Source organism: Suricata suricatta, chromosome 1, assembly GCF_006229205.1.
Source record: "Suricata suricatta isolate VVHF042 chromosome 1, meerkat_22Aug2017_6uvM2_HiC, whole genome shotgun sequence".
NCBI classification, from domain to species: domain Eukaryota; kingdom Metazoa; phylum Chordata; class Mammalia; order Carnivora; family Herpestidae; genus Suricata; species Suricata suricatta.
Window position 1 is genome coordinate 125,939,741 of NC_043700.1, and position 23,435 is coordinate 125,963,175.

General features: G+C 38.5%; 1 protein-coding gene across 2 annotated transcripts in view; it reads left to right on the forward strand.

Annotated features, from left to right (window-relative positions):
- Positions 1–2,417: 2,417 nt before the first annotated feature.
- The window catches only part of KLHL8 (kelch like family member 8), a 64,133-nt gene continuing 43,115 nt past the window's right edge, over positions 2,418–23,435 (forward strand). For both annotated transcript variants that reach the window (XM_029943484.1, XM_029943491.1), the window contains exon 1: positions 2,418–2,627. The gene's annotated coding sequence lies outside the window, so the exon portion shown is untranslated. The remainder of the gene's footprint in view (positions 2,628–23,435) is intronic.

The window sequence follows — 23,435 nt, forward strand, 5'->3', positions numbered from 1 at the left end:
CTGCTTCTGCAGTTTTTCTCAAATTCCTTCAGCTTTATTCAATGTGCCAGTGTGCCATATTTTGGAGTAGCATGTCCTGAACCCCCCTCAAAGCTATATCTTGTTTTGTGAGATATACATTTTTTAAAATATTGAGAGCACTGCTGTGGTTATATTATTTTTTAGGGAATGACTCTCCCCCCCTCCTAGTTTATTGACATTTGGTTTGAGAATTTCATTAAAATTTTTTTTATAATTTTTTATTTTTGAGACAGAGTGGGAGAGGGGCGAGAGAGAGGGAGACACAGAACAGGCTCCAGGCTCAGAGCTGTTAGCACAGAACCCAAGCAGGGCTTGAACCCACAAATTGTGAGATCATGGCCTGAGCCGAAGTCAGACATTTAACCAACTGAGCCACCCAGGTGCTCCGAGAATTTCATTTTAATTTTCAAACTTTTTGCATGATTCTCCTCTACCAACAAAAAGCTCTAGATTGGTGTACTTTTATGTTCCCCACTTCCCTTGTCACTCTATACACACCTTTTTATTTCTCTGTTTTCTGTTTCCTCCACCAGATCTCATGTTTCCAGGAGTACAGGACTATTTAGCTTTGTTCACTGTGTATTTCCCATTTCCTGGCTTAGTGTCTGGCATATAGCAAATGCTCCATAGTCTTGAATACATGATAAGAGTATTGAAATTTTGTGTATATTTCTTTGATGTAGTAACTACAGGTCAGATATTGCTTTGTATATTCAGCGGAGAAAAAAGCAGCTCTGCTGTATAAGTATATTTTATTTTATTTTTATTCTTTTAAGTAAGCTCCAAGTCCAACAGGGGTCTTGAACTCATGATCCTGAAATCAAGAGTCACATGTTCTACCAACTGGGCCAGCTAGGCTCCCCTCTATGAGCATTTTTTAGGAGACTTAGTACACCTGATTAAAAAGAAAATTTATTATAGAAAAAATTCTATTAGAACATGGTTTTATTTATTTATTAAAAACATTTTTTAATGTTTATTTTTGAAAGAGAGAGAGAGCATGTCCGAGCCAACAGGGGAGGGGCAGAGAGAGAAACACACACAGAATCTGAAGCAAGCTCTAGGCTCCGAGCTATCAGCACAGAGCCCAGAGAGGTGCTGGAACCCGAGAACCAGGAGATCATGACCTGAGTGGAAGTGAGAGGCTTAACCCACTGACCCACCCAAGTGCCCCCGTTTTATTAAATATGTATTGTATTACATCATGCTTCCAAACAAATTTTATAATTGTATGTGTGTGTACATTTTATTTTATTTTTTTTTATGAGAAAGAGGGAGAGAGAAACTGCTTGTGAGTGTCTGAGTGCGAGCAGGGAGAGGGCCAGAGAGAATCCAAAGCTGGTTCCACACTGTCAACACAGAGCCTGAGGCAGGACATCAAGCCAGGTTTGCTTAACTGACTGAGCTGCCCAGGAGCTGTGTGTGTATACACTTTTAAACTGGTCTTGCTCTATTTTTCTAAGTGCATTGACATTAAATTTGTAAAATATAATGCTCTGAAGAGAAATATTTTGAAATCTTAAGGATTATTGGATTATTTATTTCAAGGTCTGTTATGTAAAAAAAGTTATTTTTTTTTCTATACATGAAATTTCAGATTCAAGTAGTCATTTTTGGCTTTGCACATAACATAATATTTTTTTAAAAACCCTTCTTCTAGCAAAGTCAATACAAACCTATATGTTAATATTGATAAATGTACCTAGAGTTGAATTTATTCTGAAATAGATTTCTAGGTTTGTAAAATCTTGAGGTTGTTCTAACAAAAGGTATATTAGGAGAATATCCTTTAACATTTTTTTCCTTTGCTCCTCTTAATCTTCCACCTCTACATTCCATTGAGTTTATTGAAAAAATTGGCTGCTTTAAAAATCTTTTTACTTGCAATGGTTTTTGGCAGCGTGTGCTTAGGTCAGTTAACCGCTTCCTTAGGTTTATAAACTGTGGGTCTGTATTTATAAACACAAGCTGCTGTGTATACCCTCTGCAGAACGTGTGGAGAAACTGCCATAGGATAAAAACGGAAGTCCTTCTCATTCCCCTTTTTAAGAAGAGGTATAAACCCCAAGAATACTCAACGCACAGGAGGGGAGTTGGTGGATGTAAAAAGAAACTAAATTTTGCATAGCCATATAAGTGTAACAAATGGAAAACTCCAGAATTATTTATGCGGTCTCCTATTTAGAACTGTTTTGACACGTCCCTTAGGCCCTCGTCTGCCTCCCCCGCCCCCAGTAGCACCGCACCAACAGTCCCGTGAGGACGCCCACCGCCCACGAGCGAGCGGGAGCCGGGAGGACGCGGGCGCCCGGCGGAGGGAGCCGTAAACCACACCTCCCAGAGTGCTGTGCGCATGCGTCGGCGCGCGCTCCTCTCGCCGCCCCAGAGGCCGGCGCTCTAGGGGCTGGGCCGAGAGGACACCCGGCGCCTGCCGGGGCTCTACGGGGCCGCGCAGGAGGGCGCGCGTCCGTCGGGTGCTCGCGCGGGGCTCGTGCGGCGCCGCTAGGTGCTGCGGGGAGACGCTGGGTTGCAAGGACCCTGGTTGCGCGGCTGCAGCCTTGGCGAGGCCGGGAAGAACCGAGCGGAGGGACTAGCCGAGGACCGAGGTAACCGCGCTTCTTCCCCCCTCACTACTCTCTTCCTTTGTGCGGTGCTGTCGGTTCACGCCGAGCCCTCCCTTCACCCAGCCCTAAATTGTTACGCAGCTCAGGCTTGCGCTTCTGGCTCCGGGTAACTCCAACCCTACGAGCGGTAACTACAACTCCACAGCTGAGAGGGCTTGGGGCCCATTAAACCGCTGCTTGTTTTCTGTCGCTCCGGTTGGCGGGAGGAATGGGGTCGCCTTTCCTCTAGGAGATCCCCAGCCGCTGGCTCTGTCAGCCCCGTCCGTGGCCCCTTGGCTCGCTCCTCCGGGTCTTTTCGTAGAAGAGACGGACAGGCAGGTGCCTGGTGGCGTGTAAGGAGTGAGCGGTGGCGGTGCGGCCGGCCGGCTTCGGGGCCCAGGGAGGGCGGCCGGCCTGTGCGCGCGGCAGGTGGGCTGTCCCCTGGCCCTGCGGCGTGGGGACCCGCGGCCGGCCGGCCGGAGGGGCTCGCTGCCCGTTGGGACTTGCTGGTCCTGGGGGTTTGCTGCTCGCGCCAGACGTCCCTTTCTCGGGAATGCAGACCCTAATTAATGGAAGAGTGCCTCCTGGTGTGTGTGTGACACCATAACCGAAGCCCCTTTCCGAACACGCAGCCGCTCTCTGTTCCAGAACCAGCTCTTTCTTCCTCCCACTCACTTCTGGGCTTAGTTAACTTTCTGGTTTCTTCAGGGAGGGCGATTTGTCTACAGAGTTGGGAGTTTTCTAGTCCGGGGCTTGCCCTTTACTGAATTTGCAAAGTCGTAGCGTTCGCGCGCATGGATGTGAAAAGCCTTTTACGTATTTCCCACTTGGCGGTGTTGAATCCGATGACTTTTGGTAGGAAATTGAGCCTTTCTCCGTATTGCCTTTTATCCGTTTTAATAGCATACTGTTTTTGGCCCTTTACCCAATGCTAATGTTACCACCTTGGGAGGGTACTTTGGGGAAAGCTTCTTGACAAACCTGGGTTGACAAAAGTATTTTGTTTGCTCGTTGCACTTTTTCATTATTTTTCTTTTATGTAAGCTGATAATTGTTTGACGTTTGCTGTTCTTTATTCTCTATAAAGAAACAATTTTCCATCTCCTTTGAATCCTGACCCTGGCAGAGGGTGGACTTAGGAGAACAGAGGACCTCTCTTGGCGGTGGCTTTTTTCATTGGCTGCCGCGTTTCCTTCTTCCTAAACGACTCTTTAGTTTGTCCCATGATCCACTTCAAACTTTTAGTCCCTTCGTGTATTGCCTTTTAGAATATCAAATAATACGAACATAAATATAAAAAGGAATCTTAAGATAACTGTACTCACATATGCATTTAGTTTCATATTAACATTTACAACATTCTTTTAGCATTTGATAAGCGTACTGTTACTGATTTTTTTTAATGATAATATATTCTGTAATAGTTGCACGTTCTGTATTCTGGCAGAACTTAATTCACAGTGCAGGTAACAGTGTTTCCTCATTTGTTAAGAAAGCCAGGTAAAATTTTGACACACCCACCCACTCCCTTTTCAAAATAGAGTTTATATTTAGGGCAGTTTTACATTCATAGCAAAATTGAGTAAGGTACAAATATCCCACATACCCTCTGCCTCCATATCTTCCTGCCCTGCTCCACATATGTACAGCCTCCCTCACTATCAGAATCCTCATGTGGGCATTGCACATTTGTGAGAATTGATGAATCTTCATTACATCATTATCACCCAGAGTCTGTAAGGGTTCACTCTTGATGTTGTATATTCTATGGGTTTAGACAAATAACACTTTTTCAAAAAAAAATCAAGAACTTTTGAGAGTTGTTGAGAATGGAAATGAGTATTGTTATTCAAAAAAGATTACAGGGATGGGGGGTGTCTGGATAACTGGGTGGGTTAAGCCTGGGTCTTTCCCCATCTTGATCTTGGCTGAGGTCATGATCTTGCTAGTTAGTGAGATGAATCCCCGAATGGGGCTCAGAGCTGATTTGGAAGAAGCCTGCTTGGGATTCTCACCCTCTCTCTGCTCCTCTCCTGCTTATACACCCACTCTCTCTTTAAATACATAAGCTTAAAAATAAAGTTTACAAGGAATGTTTTGAACATCCTAAAAATTAATTTCAAATAGTTTTTGTGTTTTAAAACAATTAGATGTTTAAACATTTGGTTTCTTATGTTTAAATTTTCAAGAAAGTTATTTGTTTTTGTATATTAAGAATTAAAGAGATGAAGGAGAAGAAATTCTTCCTAGAATAACAAAAGTAACCATTATTTCCTTCGCTGTAAAAGGGGTATAAAATATTAAGTGTTATAATGTGAAATCATTTTATAAACTGTCATATAACACACTATAATGTTTATTGACATCATTAGATGCTGTATTTTAAAATGTTGCCAACATATAGTTTATTTTCAGGTGAATACTGCTTAATACTATCAAACTTTTTTTTTAATGTTTGACTGTACATGAGAGTTTATTGTTTGGTTGTGAATGATTTAGTTAGATGAGTCAGAAATTTAGTTAGATGAGTCAGATAAAATTACAGAAGAGAGTCAAAAGTGCCTTGGGAAAATTTCTACTTCATCTCTCTGCTTCTTAACCTAGGTCTATGATGGTGTCCATAAATAGTCTTCATTCAAAAGGGAGTCATGAACCCCACTCCTCCCCCCACAAAGGTTCTGAGAACTATTAGGATCAGTTATCTAGGCAGGTTTGCTTACTAAACATTTTGTAGATTATTTTTAATATTAGGGTTTTTTCTTTTTTTAGGAAAGGTAGTTTTTATATGATAGTTTATTGCCAAGTTGATTTCCATATAACACTCAGTGCTAAGAAAGGTAATTTTTGAAACACATGAGTGCCTGTTTTTCTTCCAGAACTGGTAGTTCATATTTATGATATACTGTGTTCATGTAAATAATAGTGCTGCTTCTTATATGTGGAGATGACATCGCTGATGGATCCATTGTTATTAGGCAGATACTGTCCATCCCCCTCCTCCCTTAATGTTTATTATTTTTGAGAGAGAGAGAGAGAGAGCACACGCACAAGCAGGAAGAGGCAGAGAGAGAGGGAGACAGAGAATCCAAAGCAGGCTTCAGGCTATGAGCTGTCAGCACAGAGCCAGACACAGGGCTCAAACCTACGGAACCGTGAGATCATGACTTAAGCTGATGTCATCGGAGGCTTAATGGACTGAGCCTGTCCAGGCGCCCCTCCCCTCCAGTCTTGATGGGCAATAGGATAGTTCCCAAAGAATGACACCCTAATATGATCCAGCAGGTTAAAATATTATTTTGAAATGCTAAAAGATATTTTGGTTTCCTTATTTTAAAATTTCAATATTTTTTCTTTTCTCAACAGAACAAATCTAAAGAAAAATTAAGTATTTTTCTTCCAAACTAGGTATTTGTTGTTACATAATATTTCTTCTTGTATAACACATGCTGTAAAGTTTTATTAAATCCTAATTGATGGTTATTCTGACTTTTACAGTATTGCTGGCTTAGAAAGAATTCGTATACGATTTTTCAATAAATTGGCAAATAGATTATTTAGATTATATGGATTAGATTGTAATTTATAATTTTAGTTTATAACATTTAAAATTAATATTACTTGCATTTGGGGAATTTTAGAGTTAGGTTAGAGTTCTAAGTTTGAGTTCAGTCTCATAATCGAGTTTGGAAGTAAGCTATATCAAACTGCCCTATTTTTCTTTTTAGTATTAGGTTGCTGGGCTCTGAGGCTTTAAGTGTGAAGCCAACTTCTGTTTCTGGATCAGTTACAAGGAGCATTTACAAGGCCTGAAGAGTAGGGGGTGAGTTAAGTGTTGCAGCATAAACTTAAGAACAAACATATGCAGCAGAGTGATGTCTTTATGTTTTTTTCCTTGAGATCTTTTTTACTTTTTCCTTTTGATATTGATTAGTATTTTCATTTGAATTGGAGAGCGTTTGGAAGTTCAGGTTCTAAATCAGCTCTTGGGAATTTATAGAATAAAGTAACAACTGTGTTTGACTCTCCAGGTTTGCTTTTTATTAAAATTAGTTTGAGAGGTTTATATAAATCTCAAGGATCAATTAGAGATGAATGCTAGCATTTGCATAGTACTATGCATGTACAAGATAAGCCACTGTGCTGCATCTTTAGTTATTTTAATGCAAGGATTGCTTATTACTTTAATAATGAAAGTTTGAGTTAATAGGGTATAAAACAAAGAGGGATCATTTCAGCAAAAATTTTACCTCTGGGAAAACTATCATTTTAAGAAGATCATTGAGGGGCGCCTAGGTGGCTATGTTGGTTAAGCGTCAGACTTTGGCTCAGGTCATGATGTCATAGTCCGTTGGTTCGAGCCCCAGGTCAGGCTCTTCAGGCTCTGTGCTGACAGCTCAGCATTCTGTGTCTCCCTCCCTCTCTGCCGCTCCCTGCTCACTCTCTGACTCTCAAAATAAAAATAAAGACATAAAAAGATCAGTGATTTTATGTGTATTCTTTTACCCTTGAACTTTAAAAAATTCAAAAACATTTCCTGTATGGGGAAATAATTATTAATACCCTGTTTTAGTTCTTATAAAGTTATTTATATATACCTTACAAAGATATAGTTAATGTCATCTTTGGCCTTGTGGTAAGACTTTTGGCTTTGTAGTCAGGGAAGCCTATGTTGAGTTCTGGTCATTGCCACTTAATAGCTTTGTGACCTTGGGTAGCTTTCTTAGCTTCTCTGAACTTCATTATCCACAACTGTCAATATAGGAATAATACCTCTTCGGGTTATCCCACGGACTGAAATGAACAAATGTTAAATATCTAGCTCAAATAATACCAGTTACTTCTATAGTTTATATGCTAGTTTATTAACTCAGTTATTATAACAATCCTATAAAGGTAGTACTGTTATTATCTACATTTTTACAGATGAAGAAACTGAGGCTAATGAAAGGTTATATAATTTAACCAAGGTCATACATCTAGTAAGTAAATAGTGAGCACTCAAAGCTCACTGCTGTCATTGAAAGAACAATAGGAAGACTTAGGTTAATATAGCCAGTCCTTATCTTTTGCTGTAATGAAAAATGCATCTGCATGTAGATTATTATAGAGCATATTTCATTTGTTTGCTGGAAAAAAGTGTATTAGAGTATTGTGTTCCTGACTAAGGACTCAGGATCACATAATTTATAAAAGTAATAATGTTCATTTATTGAGTGCCTATTATAAACTAGATACAGGGTTAAACATTTTATTTATTACTTCATTTAAACTTCATGACAAACTTCAAGAAAGCTAAGGCTCAGAGCGATTCTAGGTGACATGCCCAAGGCCAACAGCTAATAGAGAATCCCAAAACGGATCCTAAGGTCTGCTTTAATCACTAGTTTATGTGCCTTGTGTTAGATATTGCTAACAGATTTTCCTAAAAATGTAAGCCACAGCTTAAGGGATTTTAAATACAGGAAAAGTACTCTCATATTTTAGAAAGAAACAGTGATTACCTAAAACTAGGGTCTTAGAAACCAGACTCTGCTTGTTCTCACTTTTGTAAATAAAGTTTTATTGGAACACAGCCACACTCAATTCCCTTATGTATTGTTTTTTGCTGCTTTCATACTATAATGGCATAGTTGAGTGGTCATGAAACAGACTCTATGGTCCACAAAGCCTAAAATATTTACTATTTGGTCCTTTAGGGAAAAAGATTGATGATCTGTGACCCGCCTAATCCTGTTCTTTTTATAAATGAAGAAACTGTGACTTGGAGAGATTAGGTAACTTCCCCAAAATATATCTAGTTAAAATTCAGTTATCCTGATACCTAATTCATTGTTATTTCTGCTATATCATGCTACCTCTTTTTATTTTTATCTTTTAAAGTTTCAATTTATTTATTCATTTAAGTAATCTCTCTACCCAACATGGGGCTCAAACTCACAACCTGGAGATCAGTAGTCACATGCTCTTCTGACTAAGCCATCTGGGTGCCCCATGCTACCTCTTTTTAAGTTCTAAAATCAACAACTGTACCTTATGGTCATTACATAAGGGACTCTAAAGCATTGTAAAATGTTTATGACCTATAAGAATTTTTTTCCTTAAGTTTGTTTATTTTTGAGAGAGAGAGAGAGAGAGAGAGAAAGAGTGCAGGGGAGGGACAGAGAGAGGGAGAGAGAGAATCTCAGGCAGGATCCACACCGTCAGCTTGGAGCCTGATGCAGGTCTCGAACCCACAAACTGTGAGATCATGACCTGAGCTAAAATCAAGAGTCAGATGTTTAACCACCTGAGCCACCCCAGGTGCCCTGACCCATAAGAATATTTAACCTAGTTAAAACAGGCATGCTAGCTGTAATAGTAAATAATTAGTCATTTCTTTTTTATTCTTAAAATTTGAAAAACTTTTGGGAATATACTTTGTCCCATGCCATAAATTTCTGTGACCCACTTTAAGCTTATCTTATTTTCCTCTACAGATTTCTCTAGAGTAAATAGAAATTTTTATAATCATTCATTGATTCCAAAACAGCAATTGCAGTTGGAACCTATCTTGTAATTAGAAACTTATCACATCTATATATTTACAAAATAGAGATTTTATATCTTGCATCCAGTTTTCTTTCCACTTACCTTTACATAATACATGGAATTTTTTTCTTTTTTTTTTTTTTAAGTAGGTTTCATGTCTAGCACAGAGCCCAGTGTGAGGCTTGAATTCATGACTCTGAGATGAATACCTGAGTTGAGATCAAGAGTTGGATGCTTAACTGACTGAGCCATCCAAGCACCCCATCCATGGAATTAAAAAAGATTTTTTTTAATCCTCATTATTTTTGAGAAAGAGAATATGAGTAGGGGAGGGGCAGGGAGAGAGGGAGACACAGAATCTGAAACAGGCTCCAGGCTCTGGGCTGTCAGCAAGAGCCCAACACAGGGCTCGAACTCACAAACTGTGAAATCATGACCTGAGCTGAAGTCGAACACCCAATCGACTGAGTCACTCAGGCGCCCCTGGAATTTTTCTTTTTTTAATGTTTATTTTTGAGAGAGAGTGTGAGCCGGAGATGGGCAGAGAGAGGGGGACAGAGGATCTGAAGCAGGCTCTGTGCTGATAGCAGGAGCCCAATGTAGGGCTCAAACCTACAAACTGCATGGTCATGTCCTGAGCGTAAGTCAGACACTTAACCAACTGAGCCACCCAGTTGCCTCTACCCATGAAATTTTCTAAGCACTGAGTTGATATGATCAGATGTGAATTAAGGAATGATAATTGGCAGCAGCAGGAAGGATGTGCTTGCTGGTGAGAGAAGAGGCTTTTGGGAGGCTGTCCTCATAGCTGTGAGATGATGGGGCCTGTAACTAGAGTGGTGTTGCCGGAGGAGCAGGGGCAACATTACAGGAGAGAAACTGAGGAGGCATAATGTGTGGAACTTGGCTATAATTGGGTAGAGTGGAGAGGGAGCTTTGAGTGCATGGAGCTTTCACATTCAGTGGGGAGCCTTGATCATCTGGGCTAGTGTGTGTTCTCCCCTAATATTCAGTATGTCTCTTTGCTATTGCCATTATTCTTATCTGTTTTTGTCCCGTCTGGATAATTCAGGCTCATTAATGGTAGGAATTAGGTCATGTTTTAGTCATTCTTTTTTAAGAGGGACTTATTTTAGATAACTTCTTACAAGATTGGATTATTTTTGTGCATATATTTTATTTATTTTATTATTTTTTTAAAATTTATTTTTGAGAGAGAGAGAGAGAGACAGCGTGAGCAGGGGAGAGTCAGAGAGAGAGGGAGACACAGAATCTGAAGACAGGCTCCAGGCTTTGAGCTCTGAGCTAGCTGTCAACACAGAGCCTGATGTGGGGCTTGAACCCACAAATGGTGAGATCATGACCTGAGCTGAAGCCGGATGCTTAACTGACTAAGCTACCCAGGCACCCCTTGTGCATATATTTTTTTAAAAATTACTTATTTTGAGAGAGAGAGAGCATGTGTGAGTATGAGCAGGGGGAGGGGGAGGGAGAGAATAAGAATCCTGCGCTCAGCTCAGCATGGGAGCCCAATGCGGGGCTCTGTCTCACATCTGTGAGATTATGACCTGAGCTGAAATCAAGAATTGGGATGCATAAGCAGCTGAGCCACCCAGGCGCCTCCAGCCTCCCTTTGAATAGCACTGCTGTAAAGCACTTGGTGGTTGCTTTTCATATTCATCTTTGAATTTCCATAACCTGCAGTATAACCTGTGACTCACTGATGAAATTGATATATTTTCACTTAACACTGATAATCTTTCTGCTTTTCTATTTTATACTTGAAATGTGATTATAAAACCATATGACTTGCATACACAGTATGTATATATGTGTGTGTGTTGGCTCATGTGCACACCTTGTGAAAGAAGTTTCCAAATTCCTAGAAGACTGATTCTTGGATAGCCATGGTAACAATGAATCACTTGAACCAGTTTTAAACCTGCTTACTGAATAAATGACAGTTCTTTGGAACTGTTTTTAAGTCACTACAATCAGTCAACAACTACCTACTTTGGTGAACAGGATTTTGCAAGCCAGCTAGTCAGTGGTAGCGCTTTTAGTAGCACTGCTTTTAAGCCTCTGAACTCCACATTTCCTCCTGAACCCTAGGTAAGATTGGCAGTCTGCTCTACTCAGGACTGTGCCTGACCAGCGTAGCTCTCCCTTAGTAAGTAAGTATTACCTGGCTTTGTGGTTTTTGTTTTGATCAGATATTGAGTGAGAAACATCTTTTCACAGAAACAGATTATTGGTAAATTTACTTTTTTGGTAGGCTTTATATTTTTATTCAGATAATCAACATTTATTAATTTAAGTACAACCCTGTGACTCCTAAGACATTCTTAAAACAATTTCTTTTTAATGTTTATTAAAAAGTTTTTTTAATGTTTATTTATTTTTGAGGATGTGGGAAGGGTAGAGAAGAGGGGGAGACACAGAATCTGAAGCAGGCTTCAGGCTCTGAGCTGGTAGCACAGAGCCCGACGTGGGGTTAGAATTCATGAACGGTGAGATCATGACCTGAGCCGAAGTCAGCTGCTTAACAGACTGAGCCACCCAGGCGTCCCAAAGTTTATTTATTTTAAGAGAGACAGAGAGTACGAACAGGGGAGGGGCAGAGATGGAGAATCCCAAGCAGGCTCTGCGCTGCCAGCACAGAGCCTAATGCGGGGCTCTAACTCATTAACCATGAGATCTTGACTTGAGCTTAAACCAAGAGTTGGATGCTCAGCTGACTAAGCTACCCAGGCCACCCCACTCCTGTGACATTCTTAAACAAAACTAGTAATAGAGTCCCTGCCTAAGAGAGAGTTCATACATGTTGCACACATACTGAGGTAAAATTTGAGTTTTAAAAAAATTTTTATTTCTTTTACTACTTTATATTAGACTTTCTGACTGTAGAGACTTAGTAAATTTTGTGATCCAGTTCAAATAAAAGGGCATGATTATGGTAGTGAAACAATAGTAGATAGCCTTCTTAATGAAACAGACCCCAATATAGGAACATCTCACAAAGTATTCAGTGTAATAAAAATGTTATTCATAGGCTCTAGAAATGCCATTAGTATTTAACAAGCAGACTTTGTTAACAATTGTATCTAATACATGGTAATGCTAAGAAAAAAATTTTTTTTAAAGAAAAACATGTTTTTAATTCATAGTTGTTAGGAGGAATGTATACCTTGACTAAGTGTAACTATTGAAACTGTAATCCAGTTTGTCAATGCAGGGGCTTCTCTTTTAATTATTGGCACAATGTGTTTTCTTTTGGACTGTTTGATTCAAAATTTAAATTCGCTATTCTTTGCGGGCGCCTAGGTGGCTCACTTGGTTAAGCGTCTGACTTTGTCTCAGGTCATGATCTCATGGCTGGTTAGTTGAGCCCTACAGCGGGCTCTGTGCTGACAGCTCAGAGCCTGGAGGCTGCTTTGGATTCTGTGTCTCCCTCTCTCTCTTTGTCCCTTCCCCTGCCCTGCTCACTCTTTGTCTCTTCTCAAATAAAAATTAAAAAAAATTTTTTTTAAATCTCTGTTCTTTGCTTTTGTAAATAAAAAGAAATAATAAATATAGCCTAAGATGTAATATTTTATATCATCTACAGTCTTCTGGTAACTGAATTATAAAGCGTACGAAGTTACTTTAAAGAAGTATGAGTCTAGACTTTCTAGAACAAGAGCTTGTGAAGATGCCCCTTTAGGATTCTGAGTGTACCCCCTTCCATGGACACATCAAAGTGCAACTAAATAATGTGCAGCTTACTCTGAGAATGACCTGAACACTAACCGAAGAGCTGTTTCACAGCTGAAGACATAAAGAAAAGGCCACATTGAGAAAGGTAGGAGGGACAGAGATGTGGCTGGGGAGGAAAACCCTGTGCAGGGGAGGGGTCTCACAGGCTGGGTGTCCTCCCTGGGGAATGAAGGGATCAAGCCCCATTTTGGGTACCCCCTGCCCTGTAGATCTTTACTGGGAAAATGAGCCTTTGTAACATCTGGTTTTGAAAACAACTGGCTTTGTTAACTCTAACAATCTGGTTTTGAAAACATCTGGTTTTGTTAACTCTAGAACTAGAGACTGTAGGAAACAGAGTCTGCCACTACTTTCAAGACCAGGAGATATATCTGACCCATTTGAGATAGAAACAGAGAAAACATGAGAGAAAAGACTATGTTCCAAATAAAAGAATATGATGAAACCTCAGTAAAAAGAAGTAAATGAAACAGATAAGCAACCTACTCGATACAGAGTTCAAAGTAGTGGTCATAAACATGTTTGCAAGACTTGAGAGAAGAATGGATGAACTGAGTGAGAATTTCCACACAAAAAAAAATCAGACCTGAAGAATATAATAACTAAAATGAAGAATACATTAGAGTGACTCAGTAGCAGATTAGAAGATGCAGAAGAATGGATCAGTGATCTGGAAGATAGGGGAGTGGAATCATCCAAGCTGAATGGCAAAAAGAAAAAACCATTTTTAAAAATGAGGATTGGTTAAGAGACCTCTGGGACCATATCATGCATACTAACATTTGCATTATAGGGGCCCCAGAAAGCAAAGAGAAAAAGGGGCAGAGAATTTATTTGTAGAAATAATGGCTGAAAACTTCCCTTACCTGAGGAAGGAAACAGACATCCAGGTCCAGGAAGTACAGAGCCCTAGACTAGATGAATTCAAAGAGGTCTACACCAAGAGACCTACTAATTAAAATGTTAGAAATTAGAGGTGCCTGGCTGACTCAGTTAAGTATCTGACTTGGCTCAGGTCATGATCTGAGCCCTGTGCTGACAGCTCAGAGCCTGAAACTTACTCTGGATTCTGTGTTGTGCTCTCTGTCCCTCCCCCCATTCATGCTCTGTCTCAAAAAAAAAATAAATAAAAAATTATAGGGGTGCCTGGGTGGCTCAGTTTGTTAAGCATCCAATTTTATCTTAGGTCATGATCTCATAGTTCATGAGTTTGAGCCCCATGTTGGGCTCTGTGCTGACAGCTCAGGCCTGGAGCCTGCTTCAGATTCTGTGTGTGTGTGCTCTTTCTGTCAAAAATAAACTGTAAAAAAATTATAAAATGTTAAAAATTGGAGAATCTTAAAAGTAACAAAGGTAACTAGTTACATACTAGGGAAACCTCCTAAGGCCATCAGTTGAGTTTTCAGCAGAAACTTTGAAGGTTTAAGGGAGTAGCATGATAAATTCAAAGTGCTGAGAGGAAAAAACCTACAACCAAGAATATCTAGCAAGATAATTCAGAATTGAAGGAGAGTTAAAGAGTTCTCCCCCCCCAAAAAAAGTTGGAATTTATCATCATTACATAGAACTTACAGGAAATTTTAAAGGGACTTCTTTAAGTGGAAAAGAAGAGGCCAAAACTACAAATAAGAAAATTCTGAAAGGGAAAAATTTCACTGGTAAAAACAAAATATAGTAAAGGTAGTAGACCAATTACTTAAAATGTTAGTATGAAGGTTAAAAGATAAAAGCATTAAAATAGTTATATTTACAGTAATTAATCAAGAGATAACACAAAATTGAAAGATGTATAAATATGACATTATAAGTATAAAATATGGCAGGGGGATTAAAAATGTAGTGCTTTTACAATGGGTTAAAAGTTAAGTGACCATCAACTTAAAATAAACTGCCACATATGGAGAATGTTATATATGAACTTCATGGTAACCACAAATCAGAGTCTTATAATGATACACAGAAGGTAAGGGATTCCAGTCATACAACTAAAGAAAGTCATCAAATTACAAGGGAAGAAAGCAAAAGAAGAATACAACAGAGAAGACATATAAAAACACCCAGAAAACAATGAAGCAGCAATAAGTACATACCATATCAGTAGTTAGTCTAAATGTGAATAAAATAAATGTCCTATAAAAAGATCTACAGGGTGACTGGCTAATCAGAACCCACCTATATGCTGCTTTCACTCAGGCCTAAAGACACGTATAGACAAAGTGAAGGAATGTAAAAGGATACTACATGTAAATGAAGCTAAAGAAAAGTTGGTGTAGCAATTCTTATATTGGACAAAATAGACTTTAAAATAAAGAGTAACAACCCTCAAAGACTCTGACTCCACAGATCTCCAGCCCTGCTCCAGCCACACCCCAGAAGCTGGCTGGTCTAGCACGGCAGAAGCCTGAGGAATCACCGGTCCAATAAGATAAACTGTCCTCTTTGCCATTGGACTGGCGAATGTTGCCCCAGAAAGTTGGGAAAACAGCAAAAGTTCCTGATTATGCTCACCTTCCTCTTATGGATAGGATGTTCTGTTGGTATTAATTGCCTCTGATCTGGGCATGGGATTTCAACATGGCAAAAGGTAAGGGGAGCCTACGCCTCTACCGCCAGACTCTAATGGGGGGTCTGCGAGTGGCCGCTAAACGGCCCACCAGTTTGACTAAGGTTAGTAATGTAGAAAGAACCATGGAGGCGTATTGCACTTATACGCCCAAGGATCCTGAGAAATGAGGAAACAAATTGGCTGTCGTTCTTCCTTTTGTAAACCAGACAGCACCAGATATTAGAAACCCTAAAAGAGACTCTTACCAAATTAACCATGGAGACTGGTGGAAATTGGGTAAACTCTCCTCCCCTATGTCCTTTACAGGGTAAGAAATGCCCCTTACACCAAGGAGGGCTATGCCAGGCTTTAGGGGAACAATATTACTTCTATGCCAATAGCTCAGGAATTGTACAGGATAGTCTAGCCGTGGTTTGCAGCCACCAGAAGAGAGGACAAGATCTAGGAGCCAAAACCAGAATTGGTATACTTTTAACATTTGGCTCCTGTATCATTAATAAGATCATAAGAGTTTGTCAAAGACATGTAAATGTTATTCAGTTAAGGGTCTTAAGAGCTCATTATCAAGCCTTAAACCAAGACCATGGTAACTCGACTGACCCAGGATTGGGTCAGTTACAAGACAGAGGGGGGAATGTAAGGACAAAGTCTGACCTAACAGACTCCATGACAGAGGTCCCCCTCTAAACTAGAAGGTCTAAGGTTCAGTTTCTCCAGAACTATTAGGTGGTTACACATTTCCCAAGGCAGGAGAGACCACTTTGCAATATCCAATCAGGAAAGGCTGGCTACTTCTCCCCACATTCCTACGGGTGAGGCCTGCAGATGGGAACTTTAAATAGGACCCTGTTACCTAATGTTAAAGTTAACCCGATAGTCGCCGAACAAGACCCTAGGCTCGCCCTGTAATTGGTTGATTTTAAAGGTACTCTAAATGTTGTAATTGGATCCTGCCAAAAGTAACGAACGCTCTGGGCAAAACGTATGGTTAAAGTTGCTGCCAATATTGTTATATAGTAATGATTGGGTCACTGTACCTGTGTCACAATTTCTTGTAACTCCCTCTTCCCAACCCCCATGAAAGATCCTACTCAGCCCTTGTTCTCTCTCAGCACAGATCCACTGCGTTGGTGAAGGCTGTGAGATCGAACTTAGGCCAGGCGAGCCTAAGCTGTAATAAAACTGCCCTTTGCTTTTGAAAAAAAAATAAATAAAATAAGATAAAATAAAGAGTAACAAAATATATAGAAGGGTATTACAAAATGATAAAGAGATCAATCCAGTAAGAAGATATACTATTATAAATATTTATACACCCAATATAGGAGTACCTAAATATATAAAGCAAATGTTAACAGACATAAATGGAGACATTGACAGTAATACAGTAATAGTAGGGAACTTTAAAACCCCACTCATATCAGTGGACAGATCATCCAGAACAGGAAACAATGGGTTTGAACTACAAACCAGATGGTCTTAAAACATATATACACAGCATTCCATCCAAAGAGAGCAGAGTGCACATGGAACATTTTCTGGGATAGAGCATGTTAAGCTACAAAACAAGTCTCAGTACATTTAAGAAACAAGCATCTTTTCTCATCACAGTGATATGAAACTAGAAATCAGTACCAGGGAAAGAAAACTGGAAAAAACACAAACATGGAAGCTGAACAGCAAGCTACTGAACAACGGGTGGGTCATTGAAGAAATCAAAGAGGAAATAAATACATGGAGACAAATGAGAATAGGACACAATGGTTCAGATACTCTGTTGGATGGCAACGGCCTACCTCAAGAAACAAAAATCTCAAACAATTTAACCTTATACCTAAAGGAACTAGAAAAAGAACAAAGCCCAAACTAGTAGAAGGAAAAAATAACAAAGATCAGAGCAGAAATAAAATGCTCTTTAAAATCGCAGAAATGATCAATGAAACTGAGAAGTGGTTCTTTGAAAATAAACCTTTAGCTAGGCTTATCAAGAAGAAAAAGAAGAGGACTTAAATATATAAAAGCCAATATGAAAGAGAAATATAGAAATACCACATAAATATAAAGGATTATAATAGACTTCTATGAAAAATGATATGCCAACAAATTGGACAACTTAGATGAAGTGCATAAATTTCTAGAAACATAATTTCCCAAGACTGAATTAAGAAATAGAAAATCTGAATAGACTTATTACTAGTAACGAAACTGATTTGGTAATCAGACTCCCAGCAAGCAAAAGTCAAGGACCCTATGGTTTCCCAGGTGAATTGTACCACGCATTTGGATAAGAATTAGTACCTATTCTTATCAAATTCTTCCAAAAAATAGAAAAGGAAGGAGTGCTTCCAAATTTATTTACCAAGCCAGGATTATTCTGATACCAAAGCCAGAGACCAAAAAAAGGAAAATTATATATAGGCCATTATCCCTGGCAAGCATAGATGCAACAGTCCCCAACAAAATATTAGTAAACAAAATTCAACAATACATGAAAAGGACATGTACCACTGTTAAGTGGGATTATTCCAGAGATGCAAGAATGGTTCACTTGTCACAACTCAATGTGATACATCACATTAACAAGAGGAAAGCGGAAAAAAATTATTTCTATAGATGCAGAAAAAGCATTTAACAAAGTACAGCATTCACTCATGTTAAAAACTTAACAAGGTGAATTTAGATAAAACATACCTCAACACAGTACAGGTCATATATGAAAAACGAACAGAGGACCTGAATAGACATTTTTCCAAAGAAAATGTATTATAGATAGCCAACAGGCACATGAAAAGATGCTCAACATTACTAACCATCAGGGAAATGCAAATCAAAACCACAATGCAATATCACCTCACACCTGTCAGAATGGTCGTTATCAAAAAGACTAGAAATAACAAGTCTTGGCAAGGATATGAAGAAAAGAGGACCCTTCTGTATTGCTGGTAATGTAAATTGGTGTAGCCATTATGGAAAACAGTATGAAGGTTCCTTAAAAAATTAAAAATGGAAATACCTATGCACCCTATGTTTATTACAGCATTATTTATAATAGGGAAGCAACCCAAGTGTCCAATAGTGGATAAAGATGTGGCATATAAATACAGTGGAATATTACTCAGCTATGAAGAAGAACAAAATCTTGCCTCTGCAACAACATGGATAGACCTGGAGGGTATTATATTAAATACAGTCAATCAGAGAAAGACAAATACTATATGGTTTCATTTCTTTGTGGAATCTAAAAAGCACATGAACAAACAAAAACTAAACAGACTCTTAAGTACAGAGACCAAGTTAGAAGTTGCCAGAGGTGAGGTAGGTGGGAGATTGGTGAAATAGATGATGAGGATCAAGAGATACAAACTTCCAGTTATCAAGTAAATCACAGGAATGAAAAGTACAGCATAGAGAATAGAATCAATAATATTGTGATAATTTTGTAGGTGACATATCTACACTTACTGCGGTGAACATAGTATTATCTGTAGAACTGTTGAATCACTGTGTTGTACACTTGAAAGTAATATAATGTGTATGTCAAGTGTACTTCAGTTTTAAAAACAATAAAAGAAGAATGAATCTAATAGCACTAAGCTGAGTATATAGCAATAGTTACTACTGTATACAGGTCCTTCAAAATGCCTTTTGGAGTTACTCTTTCTACTTAGTACTGTTCTGATTAATGTGTCATATAAAAGTCACTCTTTGCTTACAAAAACTTTAGTTATAACAATAATACAGTATGAATTAATATAGTGTTCTGCATAATAGTATTATATATTGATAGTATATGTAGATTATAAGTGCAAAGAAGTTAGAAAAAAGAAAATAGAGTGACTTAATGTAGTACCTTTATGCTTTTGCTGTGTTTACTGTAATTCATTGTGTGTCGTGTTTACATGTAAAAACACATTAGTTTGGTTATATATTCTCTGCATTGAACCAGTAAAACCATCTGTTTTTGTTTGAAATACTTTTTTCTTCAGAACTTCTTATTTTCTGGATTGATAATGACTTTATTAGCATTTAGAGGAATAAAAAAATGGTCTCATTTCCTGTCTGCTTCAGTAGGATTAACACAGTATGGCGTGATAGAAACAGACCTCCATGGATCATCTCCTTTTTTCTTTATTTAATCTCTTAATATATTTGGGGAAGGAGTAGTATCTTATTTTTGTCTCCCTAAGGGTCAGAATCTAAGTACATTTTTTTAAACATTTTGCTTTTATAGAGTTTAGATTGAGATTTACTTTCACTTAATACTAACATAATCTTTATAAGTCCTAAAGTCTGCTAAGTTCCTTGGAAAAGTGAAGTGTTGTAGGGTAAATAATTCTTTCCTGATTTTGTCTTCCCATTTTATTATACATAATTTTTTTAAAAAGTTGAGGGCACTGTGTTCTTTTAATAGACCATTTAAAAAGAATTTGATGTAGAAAGTTTTTAGTTTTTGTGTCTCATCCAAGTCTGATGTCAAGTATAAGAATGATTTTATAAAAGTGAATATTTATAATGCCCTTTTTATAGAGCAGTCCTCTGACAAAGTTTTGTGACAATAATAAATCAAGCCTTTAAATAGAAGCTAGAGTGGTTTGTGATAAGGGAAAATGTATATGATAGTTTTGAATCATGTGAACCTAGTTTTGAACCTAGTGAAGTTTAGAAGTAAGATACCAGTAATACTTGCCATCACAATACTCAGACTCTTGGGCACATACTATGGTATGATGGAAATTCTGGATGAAGGAAGACTTACTGGCCTAACCAGCAAGGAAGAGTTGAGCCTGCTGTTTTAAACTGGGGGGAAAAACATACAGCCACCAAAAATCATATTAACTCAATCACTTATGACCCAAGATTATGTGGGCAAGTACATAGATATTCTCTAAGAGTTAACATTGTATTAAGCAGACAAGTCTAAAACACCAGAAGTCAGAGAAGTACAATGTACTATGTGGATTCACAGAAGGGTGATCATACCCCATTGGGAGAATTTAGAGAAGGCTTCATGCAATTCAGAAACATTGTTTCAGTTTGGCCTACACATCATTCCCTCATAAGGAGTAGCTTAATACTTGCACATATATTTGAGAAAAATGGAATAGTGAACTCTGATGTAGTAGAAAAACAATGGACTTAATCAGAAGTGAATAGAAATCCTAGCTCCCATATTCTACCTTTGACTTTGGGCAAGTCAGGGATATTTAGACCATCTATACTTAATTGTGGTACTTAAATGACAGTATGTGTATATTTCTGGCAAAGTAGGTGACACATAGTGGTTTATTAAGTAGCTTTCCCACCCTCCCTTCCCCTACTTTATGTCAAAAATAAATGGAGGAAAAGACTGGAAGGTAAGTTGGAATCAGAGCAAGGAGGGCTTGGCTTTGAATGCCAGGAGAAGCAATTTGAAATATGTAGATCAAACAGTTTGGAATTGACACTGAGAGCTAGATAAATCTGGCAGCATTGCTCTTAATAGGTGTTTAGGGATGATAGGGGCATGGTGATTGGTTAACGGGAGCTTTTCTACTCCAGGCAAGATTTGTAGGTGTCAGAGTACAGTGGTTTCATTTTGTGCAGCTTCCGTTTTGTGAGGTCAGCTACTCTTCAGAAACAGATGATCCTCCTGATCAGAAGATCAGTAGTAGCTTAACAGTGTGTCAACGCCCATCATTCATCTCACCACGTAGGTATTTTGTCGTCTCACATCCCAAGAAGTGTGGGTACAGTACAGGAGGATACTGTGAGAGAGAACACACTCAATGCCCGAGAGAGACACCACGCTCATGTAACTTTTATTACCATGTATTATTATGATTGTTCTATTATTACTAATTATTATTGTTAATCTCTTACTATGTCTAATTTATAAGTTAAAGTTTATCATAAGTATGTATGTATGTCTAGGAAAAAACATAGTATCTATAAGGTTTGGTACTATCTGCAGTTTCAGGTATCCACTGGGGGTTTTGGAACATATCCCCCAGATAAGGGTGCTACTGTACAATGAAAGAGAGTTATATTCAGTGAATTCAGGAAAAATGCAGGAGTAGGAGAGATTTTCCCAAGCAGGTTCAGGGGAATTGAAAGTGATAGGTTATGAAAGTCAGAGGCATTAGATATGACTGAAAAAATGATGGTGCAGGGGTACCTGGGTAGCTCAGTCGTTTAAGTATCTGACTCTTGGTTTTAACTCCGGTCATGATCTCAGAAGTTCACGAGTTCAAGCCGCACATCTGGCTCTGTTGATAGCACAGAGCCTGCTTGGGATTCTCTCTTTTCTTCTCTCTCTGCCCCTCCCTATTTGTGCTCTCTATAAATAAATAAACTTCAAAAAAATGACATTGCCACATGCAAAAGCAGGAGAATTAGAATGACTGGTTTTAGAGGGGAGAAGAGAGGGACCTTGATTTTTCATGTCTTTGATATTTTTCTATTTTACTTGCTAAGTGCTCTGAACAGTAATATAGTGGCTGATAGCACAGACTCTTGGAGCTGTGCTGCCTAGGTTTGAGTACTGGCTCTTCCACTTACTTGGGCTGTACTCCCTCTCGTTGTGCCTCAGTTTCCTCATCTGTGAAAGAGGCAAGATAAAAATAGCTGCCTCACAGAGCCATAGTAGGAGCTAAATGATATACTAGACATACAATAGTGAAAACAGTGATAGGCAGATAGGGCTTTAGATCATGAGGATGATGATGGTAGTATTTCGAATGATGGTGCTGATGTCTGCTTTTATATTTTATTCTAGTGGGCTGATTTAGCCCCATAGGAAATAGATTGGCTTGGGATTATATTGCCTTTTGTGTCCTTATTATGAATATGTTGGAATGTAACTTTTTTGTTTTATTTTAATCAAATTTTGTATTTTATTTTTTTATCATATAGTATATTTTTACATTTTTGGTGTACAGTTCTGTGAAGTTTTTTTGGAAACATATATATGTAGTCTCTCATCCATGTTTAGTTCATTTTTATGTGAGGTGTGTGAGGCTTAGGTCAAAGTTCATCATTTTATATATGGATATCCAATTGTTTCCACATCATTTGTTGAAAAGACTCTCTTCTCCATTGAATTGCTTTTGTACCTTTTTAGATCAATTGGCTAATTGATAGATGAAAGAATAAGGATGTTGTATATATACATTATGGAATATTAGCTGTAAAAAAGAAGAAAATCTTACCATTTATGACAACATGGATGGGTTGAAAGAGTATTGTGCTAAGTGAAATACATGAGACAAAGAGAAATGCTATATGATTTCACTTATATGTGGAATCTAAAAAAAACAACAAATGAACAAACAAAAAATATAAACAGTCTGGGTAAAATAGCTGAAGGGGACCAAGAGTTACAAACTTCGTTATAAAATAAATAAGTCATAGGGATGAAAAGTGCAGCATAGGGAATCTAGGTAATATTATGATAACACTATGGTAACTACCCTTCGGATGAGCATTGCATAATGTGTAGAATTGTTAAATCTCTGTGTTGTACACCTGAAACTAATGCAACATTGTATTTTAATTGTACTTAAATTAAAAAAAAAATCAGGGATGCCTGGCTGCCTCAGTTGGTAGAGCATATGACTCTAGATCTTGGGGTCATGAGATGGAGCCCCACATTTGGGGTAGAGATCACTTGAAAAAGTAAAGATTAAAAAAGTCAGGGGAGCCTGGGTGGCTCAGTTGGTTGTGTCTGACCTCTGCCCAGGTCATGATCTTGTGGCTCATGATTTGAAGCTCTGTATCAGGCTCTGTGCTGAAAGCTGAGTCTGGAGCCTGCTTTGAATTCTGTGACCTTGTCTGTCTCTGCCCCTTCCCAGCTCATGCGCTGTCTCTCTCAAAAATAAACAAACACAAAGAACTCACATCTTTTCAAGCTTCAGTAGTAAATATTTTGCTCCTATGTATTAAATACTGCATGGTTTGCCCAAGCTAAGATGAAACCACATCAT